General features: G+C 41.6%; 1 protein-coding gene across 1 annotated transcript in view; it reads right to left on the minus strand.

Moving 5' to 3' along the window:
• LOC121694807 (zinc-binding protein A33-like) overlaps positions 1 to 8523 on the minus strand; it is a 221330-nt gene extending 212807 nt beyond the window's left edge. Inside the window, exons 1-2 of the mRNA XM_042075161.1 lie at positions 8369 to 8523; positions 7618 to 7713 (exon numbers count right to left, since the gene is read on the minus strand). The gene's annotated coding sequence lies outside the window, so the exon portion shown is untranslated. The remainder of the gene's footprint in view (positions 1 to 7617; positions 7714 to 8368) is intronic.
• Positions 8524 to 9313: the final 790 nt, after the last annotated feature.

Genomic DNA, 9313 nt, shown 5'->3' on the forward strand with positions numbered 1-9313 from the left:
GAGTCCTCCACTGGTAACATCCGCACAGGAACATCTCTGTTGGTCCAAAAGTATGGAAACACTCTCTCAGTGAAAGTGTGTATGTGTGTGTTATTATCAGAGTCAGAGAATGACAGCTCTCCTCTGTACCAGTCCAGCTGCACTCTGATCCTCTGGAGTTTCTGCTTCAGTGTGAGGAGAGTGGGGAGATGAGGAAAAGCATATGCTTCATACACATCACCATTATACCCCACATGCCACACTCCACTCATGGAACATATGAGTCCCTTCCTCTGGTGAGACTCTGTCATCACACCCACATTCCACCCTGTGTTCGCCCCAACCTCCACAGCCCAGCAGTGTGTCCCTGAGTTAAAGCCCTCAGAGCTCAGGACACAGATACTTCAGGACACTGAGATACTCAAACCTCTCTGTGTTATCAGGGAGCTGCTGATCCTCATCACCACGTCTCACACTGGTCAGATCCTCATCTGGGTTTGCAGTGTTGGGATCCAGAGTCACAGGAGCTGCAGAGAGAAAGAACACACAAATGAGCTGAACACTGAGTCATGTGTGATGAGGATGTGCATGATGGTCAGTGGTGTTACCAAGTGTAATGGCAGGAGAAGTAGTAACAGTGAAATGCTCTTTAGTCATCAGTATGAAGGATCACTGCACAGGCAGTGTTTCCTCTAAGTTTAGGCCTATCTTAGCATGGCGGCCCGCCACTGTTTAAATAAATACTGCCACGTATCGGAGTCAGGGCAGACGCGCAATGTAGTTGCAGTTGCTTTTTTAATAATCCTGCCGACGTATCCTCCCCTGCTGGCTGCCGCTCACATTGCAATTTAACAATAAGTAGCCTAAAAGTCAGAGGTTATTATGGCCTTACTTCACATGTTATATATTGCCGTACTTCACATGTTATATATTGCCTCACTTCACATGTTATATATTGCCTCACTTCACATGTTATATATTGCCTCACTTCACATGTTATATATTGCCTCACTTCACATGTTATATATGGCCTCACTTCACATGTTATATATTGCCTCACTTCACATGTTATTCACATGTTATATATTGCCGTACTTCACATGTTATATATTGCCTCACTTCACATGTTATATATTGCCGTACTTCACATGTTATATATTGTATTTAAAACATCAACTTTCTTCTCTATTAACTTTCTTTTTTGTTTCCTCTTCATTTAGCGGCTGCTTCAGGGGAGACACACAATATTGTTCGGACACATAGTATAGGCTAAATGCCCTCCACTGGCTGCAGAAAATTGCAGTTTAACAATAAACAGCAATGCTAATCCGAGGTACCTGTCTAGTTTTATTCCATACATATATTGTTTTCATAGACGTTAGTGGCATGCGCTATCAAGAGCTTTCATGTACTACGCATGTTTGTCAACATCGCAAAAACTACAATTTTCGCACAACTTGGTGGAAAGATGTAGCACAGGCTAAGGAAAACCCATTCATTTCTGGACCTGGGGCCGTATTCACAAAGAATTTTAAGGCTAAAAGTAGCTCCTAAGTGGCGAATTTAGGAGCAACTCCTAAAAATAATGGGCGTGTCACTCCTAACTTTAGGACTCACTAAAAGTAATTCACGAAGCATTTTAGACCTAAAAGTAGCACCTAAGTCTGGGACAGCTTAAAAGAAGTCGAGAGGACTCCTAAGTCCTAACTCACTAAGACCTATTCACAAACAGCTTTTTGTGGCATTTCACGTTGCGATGTTTTGAAATGCATAGCCTGCGGCAACAGGAGCTTCCAATCGCGAGGGAACAATTTTGCATTCATAAAAGGGATGCAATAACACCACCAACAACAACCAAAACTACTCATTGTTAACATTTAAATTGAAACGTTTCATTGTGAATCAAATTAAAAAGTTCTCCTTTTTGCAAACGTAGGCATATGGTGACAGATTAATTTAATAATGTTGCATAGATAGATACTGCATCAATCCGTAGGTCTATGTTTCATTAGGCTACTAGGCTATTTGTTTTGCCTTACTCTTTATTCATTTAGGCTATGCCTTTTTATTCAGTTATTCATCATCTTCCGTCCTTCGCACTACTTGTGTAGCGCACGCATTCTCAGACCTGTCACCTGTCACTCATCATCGTAAGGGAGGTGTTTGGAATCATTCCCGCGTTACAATCATCAGCCAATCAAGGTGGTCACTTCAGTCAAGCTCGTGCATGAGTAATGACGTCATCCATAGCAACGAAGACTCACTCTTAGTTTAGGAGTTGTCATTTTTCCTTACTAAGAGTAGGTCTGAAAGGCTTTGTGAATAACTTTTAAGAGAAAACTCCTAGCTAAAATATTTTAGTGCGATTTAGTACTCCTAGTGGTAAGATAAAAGGCTTTGTGAATACGGCCCCTGATTTCCCATATCGTAGTCCCGTGGTCCCCAAACTACGGCCCGCGGGCCGAATAGGCTACGGCCTGCTATGGAGTGTAATATGTGACAAAATGTTCAAACAATACTTTTCAAAATTTTAACAAAAATCAATTAATCAAAATATCAAATACAAGATTAAAACAAAAAAAAAAGTCAAAATAAAAAATAAAAAACGAATTATTTGTGTAGTTGCAAACTCTTTAACTGTTTGAATAACTTCTCTTTTGGTGACAACATTCGTTTGTTTGATGGCTTTACAGTTGCGATTCTGTCTCTCGCGTTTGCGCTGCCAGTCTTTTCGTTTGCGATTCTGGCACAAGTTCACATGTGGGTGGGTTTCTCTGGGGTGCATTCCTATTGGCTAATGCGTTTTGACTGACAGCTGAACTACAACTTGCCTCGGAAGATGACTGCTGTCGTTTTGGCGGTTTTGATGCGACGTACAGTGCTGTGGTGGACTCGTGAAGTGAGCGGTAACGTAAGAACAACGAGCTCAAGTGTAAGTGCAAGTGCAAGAAAAAGTGTATTGGCCGTATTTGTTGTCTAGACAGTTTGCTGATTTGTTGTGTTAATGGAAAAGTAAGACTCAGCTCTGCTCAACTCAAACAGTTAAAGACAAATTTATTTTGCAACTACACAAATAATTCGTTTTTTATTTTTTATTTTGACTTTTTTTGTTTTAATTTTGTATTTGATATTTTGATTAATTGATTTTTATTTAAATTTTGAAAAGTATTGTTTGAACATTTTGTCACATATTACACTCCATAGCCTACCACCTCATTTTGGGTGGCCCAGCCAAACATGTCCATGGTATATAGCATCTGGCCCGCATTAGAGTACGACATCGTCAAACTATGACCTCCGTAATTTCCCCCATTCATTCTCTATGGCGCGTCTTAACAATACACATGTAATACTCTTTTTGTCCACTGGTGGTTTTGGCGCTGTTTTGTGTTTGCCGTCGAAAACGGAATGAAATGTAGGCCTACCTGCAAACAATGTGGCCTATGCTGACTGCATCAGTGCTCAAAGTATTCCAAATCTTTTATCAATTAATTGTTAATAAATAACTAACTTCTATTCAAGTCATCTTTCTGGGATAATTATTTCAGGGTCCTTTTATCTGATATTGAAGTGATGCACTCCAGTTCGGATCCCACGACAGAGCCAGCTTTCCTTGCTAGCCTGTCTAGTCGTCCAGCATTCTTTCTTCTTTGTGCTTCCTCCCCAGCATACCACAGCATAGAAGAGGACGCTGGCAACAACAGACTGGTAAAACATCCTAAGGAGCTTACTGCAGACATTGAAGGACCGCAGCCTCCTCAAGAAGGACAGCCTGCTCTGCCCTTTCTTGTAGAGTGCTTCAGTGTTTGCTGACCAGTCCAGTTTATTGTCCAGTTGTAAGCCCAGATACTTGTAGGTATTTACCACCTCCACATTGACCCCATCAATTGAGACTGGTAGCAGAGCGGGCTTAGACCTGGTGTTGAGACTCCGAGTCTCTGGCCCTCTCTTAGAGCCAGGCATAGTGAGCTGGCCCTCGGAAGAAAAAGTTTGGGGACCACTGTCGTAGCCTATTAGCTCGCTCGCAACAACAGCAAAAATTAAACATAGAGAGTGGATATCTCCGCAGAGACACCACTGTTACATTAGATGCGCACTCAATCGCGATTCGACGCGGGAAAAAAGCAACGACTGGTAGTAACGAAGGTAAATTGAATTAAAGCAAAACTTGGCCAAAAACATTTTGTATGCACTTGCGGTGATAGCCTAGTAATATGAATCGCGGACTATAGCCTAACCAAAGAAAGTAAAGGAGATTTGCACCAAATAAAGGCAATGTCGTAGGTTGTGTGTTCATTAACAAAGTAACCTAAGCATTTTCTCCACTGTCAATGTGACCTACCAGTATATTCCAGCAGGGAGTGACACCCCCGACCTCCAGTTTTTTCATACTGTAACCTGCGCATGGCCTGCCGCCACTGTTGAAAAAAATCTACAGGAGTTTACTCACATGAGAGAAGGATGTTAGTGAAATGATGCGGAGTGACATCACACACACACACACACACTATCACACACACAAACACACAGTACCTCTCTCTAATCAGATATACTAGCACTGGTCACACACACACACAACCTCTCTCTTATCAGATATACTGGTATTACACACACACACACACACCTCTTATCAGATATACTGATCACACACAATGTCACAATATCACACCTACATATACTTCCACTCGCTGATCACCCTCTCCCTCTCTATTTCTCCATCTACCCCCCCTCCTCTCTCCTCTCTCTTTATTGTCATGAATGAATAGTCATTGTTGCCAAAGCTACAGGTATAACATGGTCACACACACACGCACACACTACCTCTCTCTGATCAGATATACTAGCACTAGTCACACACACACTCTACCGGCCATACGCACTGTGCGTACCATCAGGCTACTTAACAGCGAGAAAATGTCCCCTGTGTGTGTATATTCACACCAAATTGGCCTACCATAACTTCCCAACTGCACAGTATCCCATTAACTGCATGACAGTAGGCTATTTAAAATGTTCTGTAAAGTAAAGTTTGTAAGCACGTTATCAAAATCAACTTAATGCAGAACTGCAGATGCATGCACACACCTTTTGCTTGGAGTAGGAGAGAGAATAACAAATGCTGAAGATATGGGCTACTTGTTGTTTTCTTTTAGTATGGTTGCTGGTTATCAGCACACAAATCTACTGGAATTCACTAACTCAAAATGTCTTTTTTTGTAAACGACAAAAACATAAAGGATTGAGGCAGCAAAGCTAGAGGAGTTATTTCAGATGGCTAAGAACAAGGTAGGCAAAATTGGTGTCCTTGTCAAAACGTTAGGCTAGCATTACAGCTGTTTAAACCCATATGTGAACAGTAAACTAGAACGAAAGGTAACTTTAGCCTTTATAGGACTGTATAAAGTTGCCCAAATCAATAGGTCATTGTTAGGCGTTGTTGTAGTAAAGATATTGCATGTGGATGTTATTGGTATTATGTAGGTCAGGGATGGGCAAACTTTTTGGCTCAAGGGCCACATTTCTGCATGACATGTAATTCCCATTTCTTCTTGAAGCCGAAATAAATCTGAGAATGTTTATCGGACATGCTTGGTTTTTACTGCAGGTAGGCTATGTTAATCTTAAATTATATCAATAGCCTAGAGTAGGTAAAATAATGTTACCGTTAGCATTGGTTGAGTGATGGAGGCCAATTTGATTATTGATGTATTTGTAGAAAACCATGCGGTTATAGGCTACGAAGAAAATTTCTAACAGCACTAATTGCATCTTTCGACTGTCATCTCATTTGCTTATGACCATAACCATAGGCTACTAACAGGAGCTAAGTGAGTTAGCCACAACACGTTCGCTACGTGATGGTTTTCTAATGGAAAATATATAGGCTACCTGAAAGATAACCTGTCAATGATGCATCCTAAACACCGGGCTAGGACATTTAGCTCAAAGTCTCAAAAAGCATCTGAGTCAGCGTTCATTCCTAAACACCCATATAGGTTACTTCAATCCTCTATTTTCAAAGGTGATTCAAGTAAGGAAGAGCATGGCTCAAAGTAAAGTAACTAGGACTAAAACTACATAAATTCGTCAAAGTGAATAATTTGTGTCAACTCGCCGCAATGTAGATTTATTAACGCACCCGTGATCTACATCTTCATTTAAACCAAATGTTTTACAGCGCACGTTGAGAGATGTATCCAGGGCAGGGCTGTACCTACACATATTTGTTGCACGTGCTACAAAAATCATTCTTTGCGATGGATGATTTAGTACCAATGTTACACCGGTCCAATACAGTTTTGCCTATGTCTATACCGTGAGACTGAGACATTTTTTGTTTGTTCGAAGTGTTTAGGGTGTGAGAGGGGAGTCGATGTGCTTTGATTCCAGCTTGGTAGTAGTAGTCTATGCGATTAAAAAACACGTGTGTGAGAAGTATCCAAACAATGATAACGCTTTCATTATGGCTGCTTTAGCCACAGACCTTGAGCTACTGTACAGTGGGTTGGGTTCCATTCAGAAGTGTCGCTTTCCGTGATTCACACAGCTGCGTGAAATGTATTACTGCTGATATGCAAAACTATTAACTTTTTTCGCCAAGAGGTGGCAGCTTAAGTCCGCTTGATACTGTAAGCCATTGGTTCCCAAAGGAGATTTTATTTCGGTCGCCAGCATAGCCTAGTGACAATTTATGTTGTGTAATAGGCCTAGCATACGGCCTACCTTATATAGCTTATAGTTTGTTAACAGTGACGGTTTTGTCATAACTCCCTCTATGCATTTTTGCATTTAGAATAGCTCTGAAACCGGGGGCGAACACGTCGCAGGGGGGGCGCCAGTGCGTGGATATCTCAATCGCAAAATTAAACAATATTTCTATCGGGCGCCTACCATGGACTAGGCTTGGTGAACTCAGCCTGATCTGCCGGCGATTCCTTTTCGATTTCAACGAAAAGCAACGAGCAACGAGTAAGAATGAACAGGTATGATAAGGGATCAGATTCCAAAAATAATTCAGTGGAAATGCATGGATTCCAGTTTCTTCCAGTAGCAGCAACTGGAATCCATGCATTTCCACTGAATTATTTTTGGAATCTGATCCCTTATCATACCTGTTCATTCTTACTCGTTGCTCAACTTATCGTGACTAAATTCAAGATGGCTGCAAACGCTAAACTTCGTGAAGATACTGTCTGTATAAATCGTCTTGTAAGTAAACTGCCAGTGCTTTTTCAAAGTTCTCAATGTCTCGTTTTAAATGTCAGGGCCCTCAGAAGTCTACCAATGAAGTGTGGAGATACATTGAGCCTCGTAAATGGGTGTAAAACAGTGATTTATTTGCATGGCTAGCCCGATGCCGAAGCACCACTATTGAAAAAGCTGTTGGTAGCATCGGCTAACTAGCGCCAGATTTTGGAGTGCAGGGGACAAGCCGAGATGAGCTATGAGTCACACGTTCACACTCGGTATCATGTTTCAATACACTTTAGGTCAATATCACACCGGAATTTTCCTTTAAGCCTGAGTCTAAATAAACAAAGTCTACAATTATTGATCCAATCATCACTCTTGAAATTATTTGCTTTCACATGATGACATTAAACATACAATTGCTTTATCATATAATCCAGATCTCACCTTAATATGTGATGCTGTTTGGTCACAGATGAGTTTAACTTTTTTAAAGGTCTCCAGTTTCTTCTGTAAGGGCTGCAGTTGGATCTTGAGCTCCTCCTGGAATGAATGAGCACAATGTTCAGTCTACACTGCAATACACTTACAATACTGGCACTATGAAACCAAGTTGCTGCATGTGTAGGGAGTGTGTGAGAGAATATGTAGATATATGTGCATATAGATTCAGCACTGATATGGTGATGGCATGGGGGCAACACAACATGTAGAAAGGGTATGGGTGTTGCACATTAAGACATATTGATGTAAAGACATGTTAAGATATATAAGGCGAAAGCAAAATGAATGTGGAAAAAATATATTTCAATGATTTAAAGAAACATTGTAGTGCATAGGCTAATTACAGCATAACTCATAGCCTATAACGGCAAGAGATTTGCAAACAGTGGTGATATCAACTTCTACTTTCTGTTAGAGAAAGCTTAAGGAAAGTTTGCTGCTGTACACACAGTGAATTCTTGGAGTGACAGAGCAGGAGTGAAGAAGAGAATCCGAGGTCTAGATGTTGCGCAACACTCATCAGTTGTAACCATAGACATACAGTCTATGGTTGTAACAGCAGGATGTAGAGTGCCATCTACTGGTGCATTAAAGGCATTACAATACCTTCTGCTATGACTGTCTCACTTGGGTGAACAGATCAAGATGTGTGTTTTTAGAGCCCACTACCAGTATGACCAGAGTAGATTCTTACCTTACGGTCCAGTGCTGCTTCATCTATGGGACTGAAGGTATGATTTTTATGTTTCTTTGTGGTCTGACACACCACACAAACAGGCTGTTTATCCTCCAGACAGAAGAGCTTGAGTTTCTCACTGTGCAGACTGCAGAGCACCTCAGATCCTGCTGAAGCTCATAACTTCTTTCCTGTAAGGTCTCACACAGGTTCCTTAGAGCCATAGCCTAGAAATCTAGACGCACCCTAGCGGCAGCAAATTAATTTGCTCAGCCTGTACGTCTAGTATCGAACCATAGGGATTTCTATTGGCTTAGCACCGTGGATGTTCTCCAATCACAGCGCTCTATTTTGTTAGAGAGTCTTAAGGCGGGCTTAACAGGATAACGACAGTCCTGCGACTGTGAACAACAAGGAAGGTGGCTATGGCGAACGAAGAGCGGTTGTTTGAATCGGCGTTGGCGTCAACTTTGGAGGAGTTGGACTTGTGCTTTTCTTTGAAAGTTGAGCAACACAATGCACTTAAGTCATTACTTTCGAAGAAGGATGTATTTGCCGTTTTGCCGACCGGATACGGATATGGTCGTAGCGCTGGCCTATTGCATGCCTAGGCAGTTTGAAAGACAATTCTCTGCCCGCCCCTTGGATTAAGCGAGGTGAATGGTTCGATGCCAGACTATACATCTCAATGATATAGGATGGCCCCGCCAGGCTATTAGAGCCAGGTTAGGTTGATGAATCTCTTTTGAGCACTTTCTCCTGCAGTAGGGACATTCTCTGTGTCCTTTACTCTCCCAGAACTGCTGCAGACAGGCTTTACACACACTGTGAGAGCAGGTTAAAATGACAGGATCCTTGTAGATGTCACAGCACACAGAACATGTGAGATCCTCTTCCAGTTTAGAAGCCATTTTGTCTCTACAGTAAAGTCTCTCAGTCTGTTTCACCAGCTTTATTTTCACT

Source organism: Alosa sapidissima, chromosome 2 (genome assembly GCF_018492685.1).
Source record: "Alosa sapidissima isolate fAloSap1 chromosome 2, fAloSap1.pri, whole genome shotgun sequence".
Classification (NCBI taxonomy): domain Eukaryota; kingdom Metazoa; phylum Chordata; class Actinopteri; order Clupeiformes; family Clupeidae; genus Alosa; species Alosa sapidissima.